The sequence below is a fragment of the Marmota flaviventris genome, chromosome X (assembly GCF_047511675.1).
Source record: "Marmota flaviventris isolate mMarFla1 chromosome X, mMarFla1.hap1, whole genome shotgun sequence".
NCBI lineage: Eukaryota > Metazoa > Chordata > Mammalia > Rodentia > Sciuridae > Marmota > Marmota flaviventris.
In genome coordinates, this window is record NC_092518.1 from 106,720,251 (window position 1) to 106,732,399 (window position 12,149).

General features: G+C 38.4%; 1 protein-coding gene across 5 annotated transcripts in view; it reads left to right on the forward strand.

The window, feature by feature from the left end:
* The first annotated feature begins 240 nt into the window (after positions 1-240).
* Positions 241-12,149, forward strand: part of Xiap (X-linked inhibitor of apoptosis) — a 44,936-nt gene continuing 33,027 nt past the window's right edge. For 3 of the 5 annotated variants that reach the window (XM_071606275.1, XM_027931136.3, XM_071606277.1), the window contains exon 1: positions 241-365. The gene's annotated coding sequence lies outside the window, so the exon portion shown is untranslated. Of the gene's footprint in view, positions 366-448; positions 744-12,149 lie in introns of those variants that run through there. The other 2 variants (XM_071606274.1, XM_071606276.1) reach the window with 1 other exon arrangement.

Sequence of the window (12,149 nt, forward strand, 5' to 3'; positions counted from 1 at the left end):
CACATAGTGCCTGGTCTACAGTAAGAACTGAACATGTTCGACCTCTTCTCCCTTCTCTTTTCAATCCTTTTTTCCCTTTATTCCTCAACCCTAGCGTCCAGCAGGTAATGAGGCATGTGAAAAAAAATCCTCGAGGCTAAAAGAGGAAACGGCGGAGCTAGGGGCGGGGACTGCGAGGTGCTCACTGCGCATGTGCGCCCGCTTGGGCAGGTTCTGGTTTCCAGCTGGGGGGGGGGGGAGTAGAGTGGGGGGTGAAAAGGACTTCGTTTTTTCTGGCTGCCCCCTTCCGGCTCCGGGAAGTGGAGGGACCTTGGCGGCGTCCTGAGCGGGCGCGGAGCTAATCGAGGGACGCCTGGGCCGTACGGGTAAGTTCGAAAATGGCGGAGGGGGGAAGAAGGAGGAGCTTTGCAAGGCTGACCTCCCAGCCGGAAGGTGGGAAGGAGACGGTCAGGGCCCAGTGGCCAGAGCCTGGCCAAGGAGGACGGACTGCGCCCGAGGCCTCTTGGAGGCCCTGAAGTGAACACACTTCGGGTTCCCCGACTCGCGGTTTCTCCGAGGGACGGGCTAGCTGGTGAAGGCTAGTGAGAGACTCGAAGGAACTTCCGTTTCCTTCTAGGCAGGGGCCCGGCCGCAGAGCGGAGTTGGCATTTCCAGATTGGGGCTCGGGCCGCCCCTCCTCTGGGACCCTCCCCTCAGGACCGAGCTGATCGCCGCCGGCGGTTAGGGCCCGCTTTCTTGGCGCGGTGGGTACTGCTTGTGCGGGCTTTCCTTCCTCCTCCCCCCCCCCCCTTTGCCTTTTCTCCCCTCCCCTCCCTTTTCCCCACCCTTCCCCTCCCCTCGGGCCAGGCGCTGCTAGGGAGGGCGGGAAGGCCGCGCCCGCCAGCCCGCGGGGGATGCCCGACTGGGGCTACTGGTCCGGGTTCCCAGGACCGCAGAAGGAAGGCGGTGGATTGGTGGGTGGGTAACTTCATGCCTTGGGGTTGGCGTCTTTGAAACCTAGACATTTACGGTAGATGAAGTCTGAGAACTTTTTAAAAAATATGATCAAAGGGACCCCCCCTTCCCAGTCAATGTCTGGCACGTATGGAGTAGGGTGGAGCGTGTCTGGCGGGGGCATGTGAAACAGAAAGAATAGAGGCCAAAGAGCTTCCGGAAGAGGAAATTAGCTAGTAATTCTTTCCAACCTTTGCTGTCCTCGCCACCTTCCCAGCATATTCTCTGAAACAAAATGTCAATTTGACTTTCATTTTCAGTATTTTAATTCCACAATTCACTTAAATTGTTTTTTTTTTTTTTTGAGGGAGGGGAGTACTTGTTGCCCAAATAAGCAATAGCCCTCTTCACCCCCCACCAAAAAGAAAAAAGAAAAACGTCAATCAAAGCTTTGTAAAAACCTATTCGATTTTAATCATCTACTACTTTGCCTTCAAATATAATTATGTCAGTAGTTCTGTTTCCACTATACCTTGATAGTTAATAACTCATAGAAATTATTTTTTCAAGTAAAACAGGAGGTTGCAATTGTATTCCTTTATTTCTTCTTTTCTTCCCCTTAATATTTGTTACAGCCAGTTCAAGAGAACACTGTTCCAGACGGCCATTTTAGAATTATAACATTTTAGAGTTGAAAAGGATCTTAGCTCAACCCTTTTGTTTTACAAAACAGAAAATAAGGCTCAGGATTTCATTACTTGCCTAAGGCTACTTTAGTTAAATTAGAACTCTGGTTGTCTGGTTCCTTGGCCACCACTCCTGTGCTATTGCTTCACATAGCCTCCAAGCACAAAAATTAAAATGTATTCAAGTCAACAGTTCTCAAAACTATACTACTTTGTGCCAGTGACTGCTCTGCCTTCAGTGTATTTAACATGAATGTGAAGTTGGTGCTCAGATTTTTTTTTGAAGTGAAAAATTTAGGTTAAGATGATTTATATAACATAGACACAGGCACATACACATATGTATACTTGTTCAGATAATGTCTTGAAAGACACACAGGAAAAATGTTAACAGTGGTTACTTATGGAAGACACACAGGATGGGAGACTTTGCACTTCACATGTGGCCTAATGTACGTTTAAATTTCTTTAAAACAAGTTTTAAAATTCACACACATCTATATGCATTATCAACATAAGTAAGTATATGCCATTGTTATGTACGTGTATGTATGCATATATTCATATGTATTAGTATATTAATGATTTGTACTCTAAAATGCAGTATGGTTTATGTCAGCTCAGCTAACAAAGCAGGCTCAATTATGGGGTGCTCATGTTTCTTCTGTTTTGTCTTATTGTTCCTTGTTAATATAACATAGCAAAAATGATACGTATTTTTAATACATACATTAATAATATGTATCTTTACAAAATGTGCTCAATTTCAAATTTTTTTAAAATGAAGCAAACTAACATTTAGAATATCAAATTTGACACCATGAAAGAAGTCTGAATTATAGAATCTTTGTGGATAAGAATTAATTTTTAAAATGATTTAGGGCTTGTGATGTGGCTCAGTGGTAGAGCACTTGCCTAGTATATGCAAAGCCTGGGCCCCAGTACCACCAAAAGAAAAGAAAGTTAACACTGGAAAGATGCCCAGTGATTAGGAGTTTAGTTTTCTTGCTTTTTCAAATATATTAATTAAGATTCAAAGACAAAAAAGTGAATTGCCCAAAGTTAATAATAAATAATTAATAATATCTAATTATTAGTGAAACTTAGACTGGGATCTAGGTTCTAGTCTGGTGCCCCTGGTACTAAACCTGTAATTTTATTGCTTTCTAGTGCATTCAGTGATTCCAGCTAGTCTAACAAAGTAATGGGGAAGGTTAGGCCAATTTCAATGGGCAATAATTATTGTAATTAATGTACCAGTTCATTTGTATAGTGCTTGAAATATTTTTATGAATGTAAATGTTCCCTTGACATTACATTATAAAATTAAAATACTCTATATTAAATGCCTGGACACCCCAAATGTAAAATAATGAGATTTTGCTGTTTTTGTTTAATATTTAAGTCTGGTAGCTAGGGCCTGGGGCGGGGGAAGCTATTATTTATAGAATAAAATTTACTAAGTGTCTGGGGGGGGGGGGCATTGTGCTTTTTGGTAGAATTTCCAGGATGAATATGGTAAAATAGATGTCCTTGTTATCTTGAGACTCAAGATAATCATTAGCTGTCTATTCTTAAATTTTATCTCTCTGGGGTAATCTGGTAATGGTATTATAAAATGTAATCTGTTAGCAATTTTAAGGTCACTGTGTGAATAGACTTGAGACAGAAACAGAATTGGTAAAATAAAAATAAAGTTATATTGAACAAATATATGATATAGTGGAAAGTACCTTGGATAAAATGCAACAGGACCTATGTTTTTGTCTTGACTTTTGTTTTCAGTTAGCCATAGAATTGTGTTTCTTAGCACTTTCATGTTTCTTTTTCTTTTCCTTTCACAACGTGATATGTTTATTCTACTGAATTCAAAACATATAAAGGGTATTTGAATATTTTTAAGTTATAAAAGAGATGTGTTATAGAAACTTTATGAACTTTGGAATAGGACAAGAATTAAGATCATACTGTATATAGATTGTTTTGATTCTTTTTTTCCCAATCAGCATTCTGTAGTGAACATTTCCTGTCCAGAAAACCCTTTCAAAAATAGTTTTTATCCTATATTATTCTCTGTACCACCTGTAAAATAACAGATTTAATGTACTCAATTTCAAAGATCAAAAATCTATTATTTTTTTTCGTTTATTATCTCAGATTTTATTTTTTTAAAATGCCTTGTATGAACCAGGCATGATGGCACATGCCTATGTCAGTCCCAGCTACTACTCAGGAGACTAAAACAGGAGGATCACTTGAACCCAGGAGTTTGAGACCACCTGGGCAACAAAGCAGGACCCTGTCTCCCCCACAAAAAGTCTCTTAACAATATCAAATCTATTTGCAGTAAATATCTTTTTTATGTTTATTTTTTTAGTTTTAGGTGGACACAATATCTTTATTTTATTTTTATGTGGTGCTAAGGATTGAACCCAGTGCCTCACGCATGGTAGACAAGCGCTCTACCTCTGAGCCACAACCCCAGCCCTACAGTAAATATCTTAAAGGGTCAAAAAATTAAGAACAAGGTGGAGGCCTGGCATGGGGGTACATGTCTGTAATTGCAGCTATTTGGGAGGCTGAAGCGGGAGGATTGCAGGTTGGAGCCAGCCTTGGCAATATAATGAGACCCTGTCTCAAAATAAAAATATAAAGGTCTAGAGATGTAGCTCAGTGGTGGGGCATCCTTGATTAAGTCCCCAGTATCATACACTCAAAAAAGGTGGAGATACAAAACTTGATAATTTGAGGTTTATTTTCATGTTCTAGGACTGGGGATGTGACTTAGTGGTAGAGTACTTAGTTAGCATAGATAAAGTCCTGAGTTCAGTACCCAGCACACCAAGAAAATAAAAATAAATAAATTTCACATGCTAGGTATTTAAGTTTTAATTTGTTAGAGGTACAAGTAATACATGTTTCTATACTGTGTTAAAAGCTGTTGAGCTGGATACCTATAATCCCAGCAACTCTGTAGGCTGAGATTGGAGAATTGGAAGTTTGGGGCTGGCCTGGGCAATTTGGTGAGACCCTGTCTCAAAAATAAAATAAAAAGGGCTGGGGATGTATGTAACTCAGTGGTACTTATCTAGCAGTGTGAGGCCCTGGTCCAATCCCCAATACTACAAAACAAAAGTAAAACATTACAGATTTTAGTTATTATCAAAGGGTAATATGGTGAAAAGAGGATGGGCTATATAATTATCCAAACCTATCCATTGAATTTTGGAAATTTTTAACATGCTTAGTAGATTAGAAAAAATATTTACATGTAGCTAAATATTTAACTGTAACATGGGACCAAGGAAAATGAATATTCGTTTGTACATAGTGTTTGATACTCATGAATGTTAAATATGTTCTATTTTAATTTGGTTTGTAGTCTCTTATTGTGGTACAATTTGCTTTGTTTATTTTAAAATTCTGCCTAGGCAGAAAACAAACCTAACTGTTCAAATATAGACAACAGAATGGCATTCAGATAGAGCTAAATATTTTTAATATGAAAAAAGAAAAGATGTAGGCTCTTATCCAGAACTTGTTTTAATGAAAGTGAGACTGGTAGGATAGGGAAAGAGGGTCAGGGGAAGAGCAAAGTGGAGGTACCAGGAATAAAATTGATCAAATGATGATATGTACATGTACAGATATGCCACAATGACACCCACTCTTCTTTATAATTATTATGCACCAATAAAAAAAGACTTGTTTCAGCTGGGCACAGTGTACCTATAATTTCAGCTACTTGGGAGACTGAGGCAGGAAGATCACAAGTTTGAAGCCAGCCTTGGCAACTGAGACCCTGTCTCAAAATAAAAAGTGATGAAGGTGTAGCTCAGCCAAAGTGTGCTTGCCTAGCATGGGCAAAGCCCTTGGTTCAATTCCCAGTACTGAAAAGAAAAAAAGAATACTTTCATTCTGAGAATTATGTAGGATAGATATTACCCAATTACTGAGTCATCCTTTAAAAGAACCTCAGCATGGCATTTGTGGAACAATCTCCTTGTAAGTACTGTATCCTAATCAGTCTGTCAGATTAAGTTCCAGTTCTGTGCCAGTAATCAGCTCTATTGCTTTAGTCAGATCTTAAACTTCTGTATGCCTTAGTTTCTATAAATCTATAAAAAGAGTGGTTTCTGCTATCCTGTTTAGCACAAACATAGACCATTATTGTGAAAAATTTTTTGCTTATGTCTATAAAATATAATGTTTTTATTTTTTCAGTTTAATTAATTCTGAGCAACCTGCCCCTTTTCTAAGAATTGTTTTAGGGAGGTTTTTGGCCATAGGTGGGTAGACTCTTTTGTTCTTGCTAGGCTCCACATTCATTATTTTTACAAGGCATTGAATGAACAGGTCAGAACTCCTGAGATAGCCATCACTCAGAAATATTTTTCAACAAAATCAGGAACTTCACCTAATCCCCCCTTCTATTTTAAAACCTGATGATCAACAAGGTCAAGTCAATTTACAATTGCTCCTCTCTCATTTGAGTTGCTCAGAGGTAGTTATCTAAGTAGCAAGCTGGGAGAAATTCTCATGATAGACAAAAAGATAAGAACCAAAGAGCGTATCTGTCCTCCTCCTTGCTGTAATATATGAAAATTATCTTCAGTCAATGAAAAGCGAAAACCTTGCAATACCAGGCCCTGATATTCAGTGTTTACTAAGCTAATGAATTCGTAGATGAAGAAAGCATTGTGACACAGCAAATAGCCAAATAATGCTCCCAGTCTGATAGGAAGGATTGTACAAGGGTCCCCTTACTAATGAAGAGTCCAGCTGCTGCTGCTTTTTTTTGCGGCTTGAACCCAGGCGTGCTTTACCACTGAACCATATCCCCAGCCCTTTTTATTTTTTGAAACAGGTTCTTGCAAACTTGCTGAGACTGGCCTTAAACTTGTGATCTTCCTGTTTGAACCTCCTAAATCACTGAAATTGCAAGCGTGCACCACTATACCCAGCTTTGCTTATTTCTCTCCCCCCCACACTTTCCCCCTCTCCCTGCCCCCCCCTTCTCTTTCTTTTCATACCAGGGATTGAACCCGGGGCACTTAACCACTGAGCCACATCCCCAGCCCTTTTTTATATTTTAATTTTATTTAGAGACAGGGTCTCACTGAGTTGCTTAGAGCCTTGCTAAATTGCTGAGGTTGGCTTTGAACTCTAAATCCTCCTGCCTCAGCCTCCCAAGCTGCTGGGATTACAAGAGTATGCCACTGTGCCCAGCTGCTTATTTCCTTTGATTAGGATATGTATATGCTGGATAAAATTTAGAAAATTGGGGCTGGGATGTTGTAGAGCACTTGCCTAGCACAAGCAAGACCCTGGGTTCAATCCATAGCACTATTTAAAAAAGAATATAATGTCAGATTACCTCTAGAAAAACTGTATTCCTTTTTTTTTTTTTTTTTTTTTTTGTCAGTGATTGTTGGGTGTTGGGGACCAAATAGCCGGGGCCTCATGCATACTAGACTATCACTCTACCACTGAGTTACATCCCCACCCCGAGATGTACCAATTTTTAGTTCTATCAGGGGAAAGTGCCTGTTGTTGCTTACCTTCCCCACCTTTGTGATTTGTTTTTTGTTGATAGTGAAAGGTCATCTTTGTTAAATAGAATAAAAATGGTATCTTTTAAAATGTTCATTTCTTTTTTTTTCCAACTGTAGTTGAACACAATATTTTATTTTATGTGGTGCTGAGGATCAAACCCAGAGGGCCTTGCACGTGCTAGGCGAGCACCCTACCACTGAACCACAACCCCAGCCCAAATGTTCATTTCTTTCATCACTTATGAAATTTAATATTTTTATGTATAGTTGCTGACCATTCATACTTCGCATTCATAAATTTGTCTATTTCTATCAAGGTGTTCATCTTTTTTTTTTTAAGATTTGTAAATGTATTCATGCTGAGACTTCTTTTGGTACCTGAGATTGAACCCAGGACACTTAACCCTTAAACCACAACCTCAGTTCTTTTATTTATTATTATGAGACAGGGTTTCACTAGGTTTAGGGCCTTGCTGTATGCTTCTGCTTAAGACTATTACTGGCATCAGATGGGTGCCGTGTGGTGCATGCCTATATAATCCCAGTGACTAGGGAAGCTGAGACAGAATTGCAAGTTTGAGGCCAGCTTCAGCAACTTAGTGAAAATCTGTCTCAAAAAAAAAAAAAAATTAAAAAGGGCTATGGATATAGCCTAGTGGTAAAGTGCCCCTGGGTTCAATCCCTAGTACGTACGTACGTACATACATACATACATACATACATAAACAAACAAATAAATTTTAAAAGCATGTGTAGGAACATACAAATAGGGTTTGTTTTGTTTTGTACCAGGGATTGAACTCAGTGGCGTATAACTATTGAGCCTCATCCTCAGACCCTTTTATTTTTTATTTTGAGATAGGGTCTTGCTTAGTTGCTTAAGTCCTCGCTAAGTTGCTGAGCCCGGTGTTGAATTTGTGATCCTCCTGCCTCAGCCTCCCAAGCCAGAGAAGTTTCTTGAAGGATATTTTCTAAAGTGTTGAACGTCTGGTTTGTAGGATTCTCCCTGTTTCTCTTAAAAAGTACAACAGTTGTTTGTATTAAAGATTGGGTTAATAGCCTTCTTGAGATTTTTTTTTCTATCTGCTCTGATTTTAACAATGGTTTTTAACTGAGTTTTGAATAAGCATAAGTGGTGTTATGGTTCCACTGTTTTTACTGTAAATGGTTTGTTTTGGAATCAGTGACAACGGTTTAATGATTGTTGTAAATTGTCTTAAGTTCTGAACAGTTTTCAATTAAATGGAATAGGATATAATAGTAATTAGTAATGAATTCTTGAGCCAGAAACAAGTTGGCAAAGATCGAAGGGAATCTGAACAAATTTGAATAGTTATGATTTTCTAAATTAGGTATAGACCATGTAACTAATATTCCCTTTGTTGGTTCTCAGTGTGCCCTTTCAAATGCTTGCAGAAGTATGTTTAAAGGTCAAGCATATATTGTACACTGCACTATTGATTCCTTTATGTTACTGAGCTTGTGGACTAAATGCTTATTAATGCCATTCATTTATATTAATGGATCTCGTGCTTATTTATTTATTTGTGGTACTGGGGATTGAACCCAGGGGGACCCTACCACTGAGCTATATCCCCAGTCCTTTAATTTTTTTTTGTTGTTGTTGAGACAGGGTCTCACAGAGTTGCCACAGCTTGTCTCGAACTTGTGGTCCTCCTGCCTCAGCCTACCGAGTGGCTGGGATTCCAGGCATGTGCCATCAAACCCAGCTTAGTGCTTAATTTTAAAGAAGGAATGTTTTTGTTTTATATACATGTGTTTATTTACTTTTGTATATATGTATGTATGTGGTGCTGGGGATTTGAAGCTGGGGCACTGTATCACTGAGATACATCCCCAGCCCTTTTTATGCATGTATTTATTTTTATAATACTGGGGAGTGAACCCCTGGGGTGCTCTATCACTGAGCTACATCCCTACCCCTTTTTACTTTTTGAGACAGGATCACACTAAATTGCCAAGGCTGGCTTCAACCTTATAGTCCCACCCTACCAAGTAGCTGGGAATTGAACTCAAGGTAGGTAAGGGCTCAACCACTGAGCTATACCCCCAGCCAATTTTTAATTTATATATTTGTGTGTGTATGTTTAAAATATGCAACTTAATGTTTCTGTATATATAATAAAATGATTACTGCAGAGCAAATTAACATGTCCACCATCTCGGATTATTACCTTTTTTGTGGTGAGAGTGGGAAATAGCTTTTGATTTGACTAAATGTAATTAACCTTAAAAATATTTTGTTGACCAAAGTTAAAAGCAAATATCCTTTGTATTAATAATTTGTCTTGGGCTGGGGATGTGGCTCAAGTGGTAGCGCGCTCGCCTGGCATGCGTGCGGCCCGGGTTCGATCCTCAGCACCACATACAAACAAAGATGTTGTGCCTGCCGATAACTAAAAAATAAATATTAAAAATTAAAAAAAAAAAGTTTAAAAAAAAATAATAATTTGTCTTAAAGTTTTTGTTCATGTAAATGTATCATGTAAAAATGCCCTCCCTTTATTTTGGTGTTCCTGGGGATTGAACCTAGGACCTCACATGTGCTATAAACAAATGCTGTACCACTGAGCTAAACTCCAAGACCCAAAAGCTGAATTTTTAAAATGATATGTATGCCCTGTTTTTCAGGGCATATCATTTTTAAAGATCCAACTTTTATGTTATTATTTATTTCCATAGATAGATTTTCCAGATAACTACAACAAAGTACTTTTTTTGGTGGTGGTACTGGGGAACAGTGTGTACTGTGTAAATCAAAGTGCTGTTTCCTAATAGGGAACTGTCCATGACTAATACTTTAAGATAATTAAAAAGGGGATTAACCTCCATTGGGTCAGGGAAAATGCTGCTTATTTGTCAAGTGTCTTTACCCTGGATCTTCTACAGGGAAGAAAGAAGCTAAAGACAAAACTTGTATTATTTCTGCAAGTAATGAGCAAAAAAAAAAATGTCAAGATAAATTTTAAGTTATATGAGGATTTTTGATTAAAATGTACAAATTTTTTATGTTACTATGAAAAAATTTATGAATACTATATAAGTGGGTTTTTTTGTTTGTTTTTTGAGATGAGGTCTTACTGTGTTTCTCAGGCTGGCCATGAACTCCTGGGCTCAAGTGATCCTCCTGCCAAAGTCTCCCAAGTAGCTAAGACTACAAGTGCACACTAACATACCCAATTAAATACTGTAATATTTTTGAAATGTGACGCTATTATAGGTTTTTATCACTAAAAGAATTACAGTGTTTGTTTGGACTTCACATATTTCTTTATTTTGATCACATTTCCTGAAGGGTGTGATGGCGTAGTGCAGGAGGATCACAAGTTCAAAGCCAGCCTTAGCAATTTAGGCCCTAAGCAACTTAGTGAGACCTTCTCTCTATATAAAATACAAAAAGGGCTGGGGATGTGGCTTAGTGGTGGAGGGACTCTGGATTCAATCCCTGAACTGGGAAAAAAAAAGGGGGGGGGCTAACTTGATCACATTTCCTAGGAACAGTAGCATACAACTTTTAGTATCCACAGCAGTCTCAAGAGTCCAGGGAAGATGGTTGGTTGGATGTGGGATAACAGTGGCCTTATACAGGTGATTCAATATTTGTTATTTTGTCTAACATTTATTAAGCACTGTTGTGTTTCATACATTGCTATGGGCATTAGGAATACAAACGTAGTAAGATATAGTAGCCTTTGGCATAAGGGATCTTCAGTGCAACAAAGACATATACACATACATATCTATGTACATACATGCAAACATATGCACATGCAGAAATGATTAAATCTTGTTCTCACATAACTTGGGTAATCAGAAAACTATGTAGAGGATATTTAAAGGTACAAAGAGTTGTCATTCACTGGAGTTTTTTGTTGTTGTTTTTGTAGATGGACACAATATATTCATTTATTTATTTATTTGTATGTGGTGCTGAGGATAGAACCCAGTGCCTCACATGTGCGAGGCAAGCACTCTACCACTGAGCTACCGCCTTAGCCCCTCATTCACTGGAGTTTTGAGAGGAAAAATCAGCAAAAATGTCATAGATGAGTTTTTTAAATACATGTTTTCTGAGTTTTAAACAGATGCCTTTAATTACATAATGTATTTCAGTCAGCATAATAGTAATGGAATGTAAACTAGTCGGATTATGTTTCTTATATAACTCCTGTCATTTTTTTTTTGTTTGTTTGTTTCTGGTACTGGAGATTGAACCCAGGGGCGCTTTCCACTGAGCTATGTTCACAGACCTTTTTTTTAAATTTTATTTTGAGACAGGGTCTTACTAAGTTGCTGAAGCTAGCCTTGAATTTGGGATTACAGGAAAGAACCACCATACCTGACTAGGCCCTGGATTTTGATCCCTACCACTGGGGGGAAAATTACTTTCTTCACTATCTGGTACATATATAAAAACTACTTTTTAATTTTTTTTCTAAGATGCTAAGATAACTGAAATTCATGATATCATAAAATATCCTTTTTTTGTGTGGTACTGGGGATTGAATCCAGGGCTCCTGAATGCAAGGCAAGCATTCTACCTCTGAGCTATATACCCCTGCCCTAGATTGTTTTTTAAAGTTGCTTAAGCCAGTAGTAATTGACTCACAAATATCTTTTACCTAATTTTTTTCCACACTCAGCCTTGCATATGCAAGTGCTCTTATCACTGAGCCACACCCCCATCCCTCTTAAAACATTTTATTTTTTTAATGTTTATTTTCTAGTTGTAGTTGGACACAATATCTTTATTTTATTTATTTATTTTTATGTGGCGCTGAGGGTTGAACCCAGGGCCTCACACTTGGTAAATGAACACTCTACCACTGAGCCACAATCCCAGACCAAATCATTTTATTTTTTGAGAAAGGATCTTACTGTGTTGCCCAGACTAGTCTCAAACTTCTGGGTTCAAGTGATTCTTCTGCCTCAGCCTCCAGAGTAACTGGTACTA